Here is a 14,629-nt window from a genome sequence, read left to right on the forward strand (position 1 = left end):
GACATCCTCCTGGTACCTTTTGGTACCTGTTACAGTACCAAAAGCAGTGGTCACTTTACCTATGTGCCAGAAAAGTAAACATGTAAAAGACAACATAAGAGAAATGCAGACTTGATTGCTAGCAGCTCAAGTAAACTAGAAGAATAAGCCTTGATACCATCCCTGCTTTTAAAGTAATTCGACAGGTGACCTCAAAGTGATCCCTATGTCGCCTCAGTGCCTTCATGTAGAAAATGGGGCTCCAGTGACTGCTAAGATGATGGCCACCTGAGATTCCCATTGATTCTATAATCCTAGGGCAGAGAAAGATAAAAATGTTACCAAGCTGATGACTTTTGACAAGGAGGATACTGAAGCTCTGTGGGTATAAAGAGCCGGAGAAAGTGACTTCTGTCAACTTGTTTTTTGACGACTTCATAACTGTGTCACAATAGGAATGAAAGAACAGCGTTTTGGAGGAAAGAGGCTTTGATTTGGGGAGTATATACATTTCATTTTATAGCTCACTGATCTAAATCTTTCCTAGCAACTTTAATGTTGTGTATCTGTCCCTTTTAATTTAATTCCTAGTAGTGAGTTGGCTTTCAGCAGATTTGAACCACTTTAAAAATTAGTAGCTTCTACAAGGAGATGAGTGACAATTGTGCTGTTCTCTCTAAAACTAAGTTAATATGGAAAAATGACTGCTTTTGGTAAGATAAAAAATCTATCAAAAATTGGATTAATGTAATACACAATGGGAATGTTATTGGAGATATTCTACTAGAAACTAATCAACAGAATTCAAATGCTATGCAATACCTCGCTAATTAAATACTTTAGGAACAGGAATTAAAATAGGCTACAATCTACCCATAGTTGACAGAAGGAGCATTAGAAGTGAATAGGAATAGGTAGGGGATGCCTAGAAGCTTTTGAGTCAATTAAGACTGAATATTTAAATGCTACTAAAGTGCTAATATTTTGGAACAGTAAATAAAAAATCACTTATTGGATAATAGATAATGAATACATTTACAAAAGAATAATAACTTGATAACTGTTGGAATTTAAGAAATGAGTGATAGAGGTGAGAGAGGAAATGATAAAGTATTTTAAAGAACACATTGGTGATTTCCTTGAATGTAAGATACAGAATTTATTGAAGATTTCAATATGGAGGCAGAAAGCCTCCATGAGCAATGAAAGACTTCATTTTTTAAATTTTTTGTTGAAATTTGGGGCTATATTATTTTTCATATCTGTATGTCTATGAAGCATAAACTAAGGTATTTATATTAAATACCCCTAGTTTATTTAGAAGCTAGTAATTCAGTTATTTCTTTACCTTTTATTTGTGTTGAACTTTCTGGATTATCTATATTTAGATGGCTGTACTTGTAATGTTTATATTTTAAGGAAACAAAAATTAATTAAAATTAAAATTTTATTTTTATATCATATATATTGTTAATAAACATTTGTAAATTAGGTGAATCTGCTACAGTTAGAGGTAATAGATGAATCTGCTACAGTTAGAGGTAAAATATAGATTTTGGTATTCAAATGTAATTACCAATAAGACTAAATATTCATAATATAAAACTTACTGAAGAGATTAAAAAACAATTCCAATTTGCACTATAGAAATTCTGAGGCACCTACAAACGGCATACGAGTAGGAAAACAACTTTTAAATAGAACCTGATTAAATTTTCTTTCTGAAAATTTTAATGGAGTTAATTAATGGAGTATAATTAGGAGCAAACCACTTGATGAGCAACATACTCTCATAGCTCTTATTTCAAAAAATTGAGAGAAAAATATAATTGACGATTCTCATCTATTTATAAGCAGACTTTAAATACTATAGCCTGCCAGTGGCTTATTAGGTAGGTATTATTTGTATAAAAGTTTGTCCTGTCAACAAATTATCACCAGGATAGACAAGACAGGTTAATCTAGTGAGAAATTAAGTAAGCAGACAAATGATTTTTATGTGCAGAATGGTGGCTTTCCCTATTCCATGGTCATGAGCATATTTTCCTCTATTACCTTCTAAAAGACTTAAGTCTAAATCTAAGAACTACCTGATTTTTGCATTTGGTGTCAGATTTTAGTATTTTCACATAGAAGTGCCATTGTCCTACCATATTTTATTTAAAATTTTATTTTATTTAAATTTTTATTTATTTAAATTTATTTAATTTTATTTAACAAATTAAAAATTTATTTTTTTTAAAGATTTTATTTATTTATTTGACAGACAGAAATCACAAGTAGGCAGAGGCAGACAGAGAGAGAGAGGGAGAAGCAGGCTCCCTGCTGAGCAGAGAGCCCGATGCGGGGCTCGATCCCAGGACCCCGAGATCATGACCTGAGCCGAAGGCAGATGCTTAACCCACTGAGCCACCCAGGCGCCCCTAAAAATTTATTTAAAAAAAATCCTTTTCCTACCGAATGGTGGGATTGCCACTATTGGCAGTGCCAACTTTGTAACTAAATATCCATTAAAAACATGGATTTTTCTCTGAACTTTTGATCTATTTTCCAATTCTTGTGATAATATCAGTGTCTTAATTACAGTAATATTATAATAAGTCTTAACAGCTGATTGAGCAATTCCTCCCTACCTACTTTTCTAGTGTCTTTGCTATTTTGGGAATCTTTATTTCTTTGTAAATCTTATAATCAATCTTAATCCCCTCCCCCCCCCAAAAAAAACAGGATTTTAGGATTTGTTCAGGGATAATTTAGACCTTTTCAATACTGAGTCTTTTAATGTATAAATATATATGTTCTTCCATTTATTTAGACCTTCTTTCTCTTGACACTACTTTTACAGTTTTCTATATAGAAGTCTTACATAAGTTTCATAGTATTGATTCCAATATATTTCACATTATTTATGCTATTAAAATGTATTCTTTTTTATTTCATTTTCTAAATCTTTACTGTTACTATTTGGAAATATACTTGCCAAATTCACCTGTTAATTCTAATTGTTTAGATTCTTTGAGGTTTCCTAGGTACATAATCATATTAAATGTAAATGATTATAATTTCATGGTTTCCTTCTCAATATCTACATTTTATTTCTTTTTTACATCTTAATATTGCATAGACTTCCAAAAAAATGTCAACTAGGAGGGGAGATAGTGAACATGTGATCAAATCTAGAAAGAAAAGTTTCTAATAATTCTTTATTACCATGTTATTTGCTGAAGGTCTTTGAAGATAACCTTTCTCAGATTAAGGAAATTTCCTTTCATTCCAGGTTTACTAATAGTTTCATTATAATGAATTAATATTGAATTTTATTGGAAGATTTTTTCCTGTCTCTATTGAGCAGGTCATGTGATTTTCTTCTTTATTAATGTGGTGAATTCTAATTTCATTTAGAATTTTTGTTTCAGGGTTTATTATTGATCTATAGTTAATGATGATATCTAATTTTACTGTCAAGTTTATGCTGATCTCACACAACAAGTTGAAAAATGTTCCATCTTTTTCTAAAATTTACCCATCTGAGAAAGTTTGTGTCTTTAAGTGTATACAGAAAGGTAATGACACATTAAAATTCCTTAGTAATTATTTAGATTTTCTATTTTTATGTTAGTTTTAACAATTTTAGTTTACTAAAAATGTGTTCGTTTCAACATTTTCTAGTACATAGTCATGAACTTGCTCACAATATCACAGTTATCTTGTTAACTTTTTAGTCTCCAGATCTGTAGTGATTTCTCTTTATATATTTAGGCTATTTGTGTTTTCTCTCTTTTAATTTATCTTGCCAGGGGTTTACCAATTCCATTAATTGTTAAAACTATTCTAATTTGCTAATCTTCCTCATTGTTTTACTCTTCTATTAATTTATACCCTTTTATATCCTTCATACAATTTTCTTTAGATATAATTTACTAGTCTTTTTCTAATTTCCAAAGGAAATACAGTAATCCTTACTAGTCATTTTCAATTTCTTTTCCCCTTAGTATGTACATTTAAGTCTAAAAAGGACCCTCTAAGCATGATTTCCTGCATCATACAAGTTTTCATTTGTAGTATTTTTACCATATTTTAGTACAAAATATTTTCTAATACCCATTGAAATTTGTTATTTGACTCATGGACAATAAAGTTTGGGGTTTATAAGCTGTAATGATTTCAAGAGTATTAGAAATCTAGTGTTCAAACATTTCTGCAAATTTGACTTCTGCCACATTCCTTTTCTCTTCTTTTTCAGACTCAAATTACATATATACATATATATGAACCTTATACTATATTCTCTATATGTCCTATCTATTTTTGTTTTTCATCTTTAAGTTTCAGTTTTGTTTTGGATGATTCACTTATTCATATCACCAATGCTGGTTGATAAACTCAACTTCTAAATATTTTTAGTTTTTTTTATTTCATATTTTAATGTCCTTTTATAGTTATTATTTGATATAATTTTAGTCTTGATTTTTTAATCCTTTTGAATATAGTATGACATTTCAGAGTTTGCATCCAACACATCCATTATCTGAAGGTCTTTCTCTTTAATGCTTCTGCTTGTTATCATTCAGGTTGTTTTGTCTACTTATCTGCCTTGTCATTTTCTGTTTTATCTCAGAACTTGTGTTTGAAAACTCATTTGTTGAAATAATGCAAGAACTAGAATAATGTTATCTTCTTCCAGAGAGGATTTACATTTGCATTTGCCAGGCTCCCAGGGACACCAATAATCTAAGATTGCCTTAGTTGAATTTGAAGAACAGAAATTATTTAATACTAGACTTCAGATTCTGAGGGCTTGTCTACTTGTCACTGAGACTGACTTCCGTGGTGAAGACCTTTGAAATCCCACCTGGGAGGACCTAGGTGGCTCAGTTGGTTAAATGTCTGCCTTTAGCTCAGGTCATGATCTCAGGGTCCTGGGATCAAGCCTCACATCTGGCTCAGCAAGGAGTCTGCTTTTCCCTCTCCCCCTCCCCACTCATGTACATGCACGTGCATGCTTTCTCTCACTCAAAAATAAATAAATAAAATCTAAAATAAATAAATAAAATCTAAAAAAAAAAAAAAATCAACAACAAAAAAAATTCCACCTCACAGCACAAAAGTATTAGAAGGACCACGTCAGGCCCTACAATTCCAACTTTGTGCCTATATATTCATGAGCCTTTCAAAAGGGCTTTTCAGACTCTCAAAGAACATTACCTCTTGCCAAAATCTGAATGATTACTAGGACAAATTCCAGGCTCATCTCTCCAGATTTCTGTCTTCTCCCTAATCTTAGCTCTAGAAATCTTAAATATATTGTTAGATCTTTGATATCTTCAAATATAAGTACTTGGTATGCTGTTCAGATTTTCCAGCTACCCTTTTTGAGAGATATGTTCTGAATTCTCAAAAATAGAAATCATTAAACCATTTTGGAAGGGTCTTGTGTACCAGGCTGAGGAAATTAAAGTTAATCTTCTAGGCAGTGATAAGCCACAATATGGCCTATGATCTTTTTTCTGAAAATTTTATACAGATAAAATATATAACCCCCCCCCCAAAAAAAAAAGATTTCAGAAAAGGACCAGATGCAGTAACTGTATGTTGTGATCATCAACAATGGTCTAGGTGTAGGTGCAAAAGAAAGGACTGTAAGCAACACTCCAGAATGAGACAGTACAGATGTTGGAAATAGATGGAGTGAGATAAAACAAATATTGAGTCTTTGTGACAAGGAGAATGGAAAATCAAGATAAGTAATAAATATGTGGGAAATGGGTACTGTAATATATATTATAAATAACTGTTTTTGATATATTATGTTTATAATACAAGTGTAAAATTCTCTGGAGATATGTCACCAACCAATTGGAAAAGAGAATTTGGAGCTAGATCCTGAGATCTGGAAATTATTACCTTAGAGACAAGAGCTGAAATCATGGAAATAGACGAGAACCTAGTTTTAGCCCAAGCTCTGCTATTGAACAATCATAGAAAAACCTACAATAATGAAATCTATTTTAAAAGTGGACTATATTATCCTAATTCCTGACTCATCTATAAAGCAAAATTTACAGATTTGATCCAGAAATGTTTTCTATAGCATACCTGAGAAAACAAAAATCAATATTCCTATTTTACAGATCCTGAGTAATAGCAAAAATTTCTACTTCAAACCATATCATTAATTCAGTGTAGTGAGACTATGCAGATTTGGCATTATAGTCTGTCATGTCTTATAATGTCTTTTCCATCTGCATTTGTCTTTATAACTTCAACATTCATCGAACAAGAGATCCCCTTTTCTCCAAAGAGCTCTATCTTTCATTCATGGAATGGCTGCTATTTCAATGAAACATGTTTTTAAATGAGGTAACGGAGTTCCAGAGTGGTTAAGAGACCAGTTCAATGTCATTAATTGATGTGAATTTCAGCTCCTCGACCTGTAAGTTTATGTATTTTCTACAATATGATCATAAGGGTGATGAGAGGATAGTAAACATTAATCAAACAATTAAGATTTGCGTGGGACTTTGTGCATTTTATCTATTCTATCTTTTCAAATAAAAAAAATGAAGTAACCCATGATTGATTTCTTTATCTCTAGATAAGGAAAATAAAACTTTAAAAACTTTACCAAAAGGAATCAAGTAAGTTGCTTAAGTTTACATATTAAGAAATAAGGAGGTAAATTACCATTCAAATCATGAGCTGAATGACTGCAAACACAAACTCCTCTAATGCTTGATGTTAATAAAAATATAAACTGATAAAAATAATTGAAGAGAATTAAAGAGTCTACAAATTTAAAAACTGTATAATTATGGGGGGATAAAACTTTGAAAATTGCATATGTTGTTTATATGCATTAGTATTTTTCATGTATATTTTTTACATATGGCATATAGGACATAAATTTTATGTATAGCAGCACAATTTCACTCCACAGTGTACATACATTATCTCTGGATCCGTTCAGTGACACAGTTCAAAAAGTAAATATAAAATTTTCACCATAACAAAGTAGCATTTATTAGCTGAAAAAATATGAGTTTTCATTTAAAATTTAACCTAATTCAATCAGCAGCCATTGAAAGATTTTCCTTGTGCCAGATACTGTACTAAGCAATGAGGAAAACAAAGCTGAACAAGAATTTACATATAGACAGAGCAGAGGTATATATGCAATGTGATAAGTGCAACTTACAGTGCTCTGGGAGCACAAAAACACTGGTAAGAACAAAAGCTTTGGGATAGGGTTGGGAGAATGAGATACGAGCCACAGTTTAAAGCTGCCAGTAGGTTTACCATATAGAGTATAGGCAGTGGTCATCTCAACAAAGGAGACAACATGAGCAAAAGCATGGATGCCTATATGTGCACAGCATCCTCTAGGGGGTGCCCACTGGTCCAAGCCTATCAAATACGTAAGAGAAAACCTTGTTGGATCTTTCCTATTGGCCTGGCTTAAACTGTGGGTCAAATATATAATAAAACCATGAAAATATGCTTAGATTAAAGGGAAGGAGAGAACATGGATCCACTTTAATTTGCCTATAAGTCTCACTTTTTTCAACCTTCTTAAATTTCAAATCAACCTTTACTTATATACCCAATAAAAGGTAAGAAGGAGCAAACCAATTCTCTAATTTTCTATTTTCATCTCACAGAATTAACAGATTGCTGTTTCTGATTCCTAAATTCTTTTATCTTCCTAACATTTGATAGCAATTTATGTTCTTTCTCAAAAGCTGATGACAAACTAGAGTACACATCTGTTTATTTAAGACCCAAACTCATCTTTGGATTGCACAATGATACTCAGTAAATACACTTTTCCTAACTTCCATCCTCAGTTTCAACCCTCCACTCTTCTGTTTCAGAGAGATCTAGAATGGTTTAGAGGCCTGTGTGTTTCTCTTGCCTTTATCCTCAGAGTTTACTTTGGAGGATAAATCACAGTTTCTCATGCCTTATGGCAGTGTGTCATTATAAAATATTTCATACCTGATGACCTTTGAGCATTTCTTATTCAAAGATTCATGAAAGCTTAGCATGAGGTACGTCTAATGATCCCTGTGTAAACACACTGAGAGCTCCCTCCTACAAAGGCACAGGCAGGTGGAAGACATATTTTCGACACTCTGTCTTCAATCTAAGCGTCACTGGCAGTGTCTGACAGGTCTCATTTGCTAAATAAAGTACAATGTGTCAATCTGAAATAAATGTAAATTATCACCTTTCTTCCTTGTTAATTAAGGTCTGATTAATGCAATACAAGCAGTTGTTGAGAGTACTGTAAGAGAATGGCTTTTGTTGCAAAAACAAAACAAAAACCTTCAGATATAAATAATGGTCTGTCTCTGCCATTGAACTTTGGGTTAGAAAGGTTACTTACAATGATTTGTTCAGTTGGAACATGGACAGATGTTCACATCTCAGCCTCTTAATAAATGAATCCCAAGAAGTAGGTAGGAAAAGGCACTGATGCTTTAGAGGTAAGACTTAGCTATGGAATGACCTACACTTTGAATAAAGCATGAAGGGCAAAATTCTCGGTTCAGTTTTACAAAGAAATACAAGAAATCTAACTCAAGACCCGTACATGTTATTTCAAGGAATGTTTTGATGTGCTAACAAGGTGAATTTTCACATGAACCCCTTTTTCTAGAGGTTTAAGAAATGATGTGTGATGGGGGGGTGAAGGTACAAGAATCACTGTTTAGAAAGTAAGAAGTTAAATATAGAAGGAATGTCATTAGATGAGAAAATTTAATTCATTATAACCTAGAACCACATTTGGTTAGTTGTGTAATCCTAAGGTGGCTAAGAAGCATACCAAAAATGCTGAATTGGGGAATTTTTAGAAGTAAAAGGAACGTGGACATTTGTAATTCTTTGAGATTATAAAAGGCATTTATTTTCATAAAGAACACAACTAGTTAATGGCACAGTCCAGATATAAAACACATGTTTCCAAACTCACAATTATAGTGTTCTAATTTACTCCTGATTTGGCTACCTCTCTCTTTTATAAATTTTCTCCCTATCTATTGATTTTCTAAAATAACACTGTTGAAAATGTAGAAATTTTTTAATCTTTCACTAAAATATACTCATTTACAAATCTATTAGGCCATTTTCTTAAAATGAAGTTTTAAATGCATGTAAAAATGTTCCTTATTTGTTAATACTGTTTTCTTGGATGAAAATGTGATTTTTTTTTTACACCAAAATACTATTATCTATAATTTCGCATTAACTAGATTTGCTTGCTAATTTTTTTTCTCTATATATTTCATATAATTTCTGGGAATTATGATTATGTAATTATGATCACAGAAAAGCAGAGCCAGGTTTTAAAACTCAGATCTGTATGAATTCAAAGCCAGTAAAGCAAATGGCCTCACTTCAAATAGAATGGATCATACTTTTGAACAATGAGAAGAAATTTATCTATTCATTCGTTCAACAAATGGGGCTCTAGTATCAGAATGATGAAAGGGCTCTGAAGTTCTGGAAACTAGTCAGTTGCAAAATTAGACATTCTTTAAAGTGTAAATATTATCACCCTCCACAGCAGTATCAAACAGACCCTACTACATTCCCTGTGTGCCTTCCTTAAAGCCATCAGAGGTAGTGAACACAAACGATAGTTGTGATAGGTTCCATAAAAAGATAAATATAAGATGATGTTGACCCTATTAGGAGTCCTCCCTTTAATCTGGTTCCCTCTTTTTACAGGCATAGATACAAGATGGAAAAGAGGTCACAGATTCAGAATCTGCTCAAATTAGAAGCGGATTCTTTTTCTTTTCTTTTTTTTTAAGATTTTATTTATTTATTGAGAGAGAGATAGCAAGAGATAGAGCACAAGCAGGGGGAGAAGAAGCAAGCTCCCCACTGAGCAGGAAGCCCCATGCGGGACTCCATCTAAGGAAGAAACATTAAACCTATTGGAATTTGTGAGCGAAACAGTGAAGAAGGGAGTTATTGGGGGAGGGGAGCACAAAAAACTTCAGAGGGGTTTGCTACATGTCCTTGGCCAATGTCTGGGTTGCAGATGTATAAGTCAAAACTCTAGAAACACTAGCCAAGAAAAACTCTTTCAGAGATGGAAACTGGAAAAAAGATATCAGAAGTCTCATCATGGTGGGTTATACTAGAATCCCAGCTCTGCAAGAGTAAAGAGACCCCTTACAAGCATGTTGTGCATTCAGTTGAGACCTCAGAAGGTGGGAACTTAGAAGTAAGGATCATGTCCTAGAGTAGGGGATACACTAGTACTAAAGACAAAGGGAAATACAGTTATTCTCATAAAGAGTAAAGCCAGCCTGTCAGGATAAAAAAGAGCTCTCGGGACGTTCATTTCTTTTCAGAACAAAATCCAGAAACTTTTAAAGGAGGATAACATATTTCAGACTACCTACAATATGCCATTAGCAATGGCTATTTGCTTTAATTACTGCACATGTGAGGAAGCAGAGAACAGAAACCCAAAATCAAGAAAGAAAGCAATCAATAAAAAGAGACTACAGAAAAGAACTGTGGAAGCAGTCAGTATAAATCTATTTAAGGGCTTAAACAAAAAACACTCATTATGTATAAGACTATATAATTGGTTCCTTTTATATATTTTTATGCCTATGTATTTATTAACCAGTGACAGATGAGAAAGTCATTTCCAAAGGCTAACACTGGATAAAGATCCATTGTTAGTTTTTAGGCTAAAATAAAGTCCAAATAAAAATGTGAATCTATAGAAAGTAAACTAATTAATTATAATTATTATTATTATTGTATTTTTACATTATATACAATTATATAGGATATATTATATAATTAATTATGATTATAATTAATTAAAACAATTATTTAAATAAAAATAACATTTTGGAATTTATAACATAATGGGAAAATAGTAACACAAAGGATAGGTGGTTAATGGAATTACACTGGTATAAGGTTCTTATATTTGACAAAAAGTATTATGATATAAATTTTAAGTAGAATGTGATAAACTTGCATACTATATAATGCCAAGATGAATCACACACATACATACACAGAGTTATTGGTTTAAAATAAAGAGCAGAATAATAAAAATGAAATACTGAAAAAGAAAACATTCAATTAATCCAGAAAAGGAGGGAGAAGTAAGAGAACAAATAGGAAGGAAAAACAGTTCTCTGATGGTCAATATAAACACAAACACATCAAAAATTATTGTAAATTTAAATTGTCCAAATACTACAAGGAAAAACTAGCTTATAAGATTATATAATAGAGTGGTACCTAATGATATGCCAACTGTAAGAGACTTAATTTAAGTATAAAGACACAGATAGGTGAATATATAAAGGGATGGAAAAAGTTATGTCTTGCAGACATGAATCATAAGAAATCTAGAGAGACTATAATAATATCAGACAAAGTAGACTTTCTAAGAGACAGAGAACAAAATTTCATAATGCTAAAGAGATCAATTATTCAGGAAGACATAAAAATGACAAATGTATATGCATCATAAACAGTTTCAAAATAAATGAAGCAAAACCTGACAGAACTAAATGGAGAAATAGACAAATCTCTAACCACAGGAAATTTTAGCAATTCTGTCTTAGTAATTGGTAGAAAAACTAGAAAAGAATGAAGTAAGAATGAGAAGATTTGAACAATATTATCAAGTGAATAGATATTTACATAACAATACCTTTATATAACAGCCAAACTCTAACCAGCTTCAATGCACACCATTCACCAAAACAGACCATATCCAGCTTTATAAACAAGTCTCAGTAAATTCAAAACTGAGTCCTAACAGTTATGTTCTCTGAACCTCTAATATTATGGAAGTAATTACAAAATAATAAAAAGATAAAGTTCTCAAGTATTTGGAAATTAAGCAGCATATTTCTAAATAAACAATGAATTTTAAAAGAAACCACAAAGAAAATTAAGAAAATATTCCAACATATGACAGTTAAAACAAGACTTAGAGGATATTTTAATTTTAATTTTTGTTTTAGAAAAAAGAAAATTAAATGATCTAATTTTCCACATTAATATGTTATAAAAAGAAGAGCAAATCAAACCAAAGTAGGAGGAAGGAAACAATAAAATACAGACCAGTGATCAATAAAATACAAGAAGCAAAGACCTAATTCAACATAAATGAAATTGTTGAAAAGATTATAGATAAATCATAACAATAGTAATCAAACAAAAAGAAAACATAAATTTACAAACTAAATAATGAGATTACTACTACAGTCTAAAAACATTAAAAGGAAGGCAGTTTTATAAACTTTATAATAACAAATTTAACAATTTAGATGAAATAACAATTTTTTTGAAAAATAGACCTCAGCAAAACTGACATAAGAAATGAAAAATGTTATCTACTTTTTAAATTTAATTTGTAATTGAATCCTTTCCATAAAGAAAAAACTAAGCCCAGACGTTTTCACAGGTGAATTCTTCCCAACATTTAAAGAATTAAAAAACAGCAGATTTTCACTAATTCTTAAAAAATAGTGGACAGATCATATTCTATGCCTTTTTTGAGCTAATCCTAATTCTGATACCAAAAACTAAAAAATAAATTATCACAAAAGCAATTATAGGTTGACCTTCCTCTTAAAAATAGATGTAAAAATTATAAAATTATCAAAAGTCATATCTAGTAATGTACAAACGAGATCTAGTACTATATGAAATGAAGTTTATTCCAGGTATGTATAGTTGGAGTAATATTCAAAAATCATTTTTTTCACTTTCTTAACAGAATAAAGAAGAAAAACATGATCATTGGAATAGATGTCTACAGCTAACATTCTGTTTCATGGTGAGAATCTGAATGCTTCCCCCTAAAATCAGAATAAGTCAGGAATTTCTGCTCTTGCCACTTCTAATCAACATTATACTTTAAGTCCTAACCAGGTAAATAAAGCAAGATAAAGAAATAAAAGATAAGCAAATTTGAAAGAAAGAATTAAAATAGTCTCTATTCACAAATAACATGATCATCTACATGGAACATCCTAAGGCGACTATAGAACAAACACCAAGACTAGTAAGTTTAGCAAGGGTGCAGTATCCTAAGTCTTTATTTTTTCAAATACACTTTTACATATTATCAGCAAACAATTGGATAATAAAATTTTAAATAACGTTACTAATATTGGTAAAAAATTTGAACCACTTAGAGATAATGGCATTTTTATCTAAAAACTGCAAAACTAGGGACGCCTGAGTGGCTCAGTCGGTTAAGTGTCAAACTCTTGATTTCAGCTCAGGTCATGATCTCAACGTTATTAAATTGAACCCTCTGTCAGGCTCTATGCTCAGGACAGAGTCTGCTTGGAATTCACTCTCCCTTTCCTTCTATCCCACACCCGCCTTGACACTCTTTTTTTAAAAATAAAATCTTTAAGAACTATGACATAACTAAATAAACAAATGGAGAGACTTGTCCTGTTCATTGATTAGAAGACTCAAGATTATTAAAATATCTCTTCTCCCCAAATTGATTTAAATATTCGATGCATTCCAAATCAAACTTACAAAACGTATTTTATAGAAATAGATCAACAGATCCTATGAATTAACATGAAAACACAGACACAAAGATAGCCAATATACGTGAAAGTGAACAAAGAGAACTCACATAATCATATTTCAAGACTCAATGTAAAATAACATTCATCAAAATAATCTTGTACCAATTTAAAAATGGACAAAAAAGTCAGTGGAATGTAACAGAAAATCCAGATACACTCACATGCATATGGTCAAACAATTTTCCTCATTTCCAATGTAAGTCTCTAAGAAAGAAATCTTAATTAAATGGTGCTGGAACACCAGAATATATAAATGGAAAGTAATCAGTTCTGACTCCTACCAAACACCAAAGCCAAAAATATATTTGGGATGAATCAGAAAACTAAACATAAAGCTAATCTAGAAGAAAACATAGAGTATCTTGATAAGCATGAAGTGGGCAAATATCTTTTAAACAGGTGACAAAATGTCTCCAAAATTGATGGACTGGGTTCCATCAATATCAGAAACTGTTATTAAAAAAATATGAGCATTTGGAAAATAGAAAAGTGGCATATATGGAGAAAATATTAACAGTATGAACATTTGACAAGGGTTTTTATCCAAATTATATATAAAAAATCTTACAGCTTAATAATAAAAGAGAAATAATTCCATAAGAAAACAGATTAACCCAAAGAAAAGAAGTAAACTGCTAATTTGTAAAAATGCTTTACAGAAAAAGATATATACAACAGGCCAGTGGGGACAAGAAGAGGTATTTGGCATCACTGGTTGCAGGGAAATGTAAGCAAAACCACAGTGAGATACTACTTTACACTAAAAATGGCTAAGATTCAAGACCGTCAATACCAATACTAGAATTGTTAAGGATTTAGAGCAAATAGCACATATCCCTCATGGGACGTCAAATTATACAAAAATTTTGGAAAAGAGTTTGTAGCTATTGTCACGTCTCTACCCCATGATCCAGTAATTCACTCTTTTCAACAGTTATCCAAGAGAAATAAAAACATGTGTCTACAAAAATATATATCCAAAAATTTCATATTAGCTTCATTTATAATCATGACAAACTGATGCCATTCAAATGTCCACC

Source organism: Enhydra lutris, unplaced genomic scaffold (assembly GCF_002288905.1).
Source record: "Enhydra lutris kenyoni isolate GAN:26980312 unplaced genomic scaffold, ASM228890v2 scaffoldscaffold70, whole genome shotgun sequence".
Classification (NCBI taxonomy): Eukaryota; Metazoa; Chordata; class Mammalia; order Carnivora; family Mustelidae; genus Enhydra; species Enhydra lutris.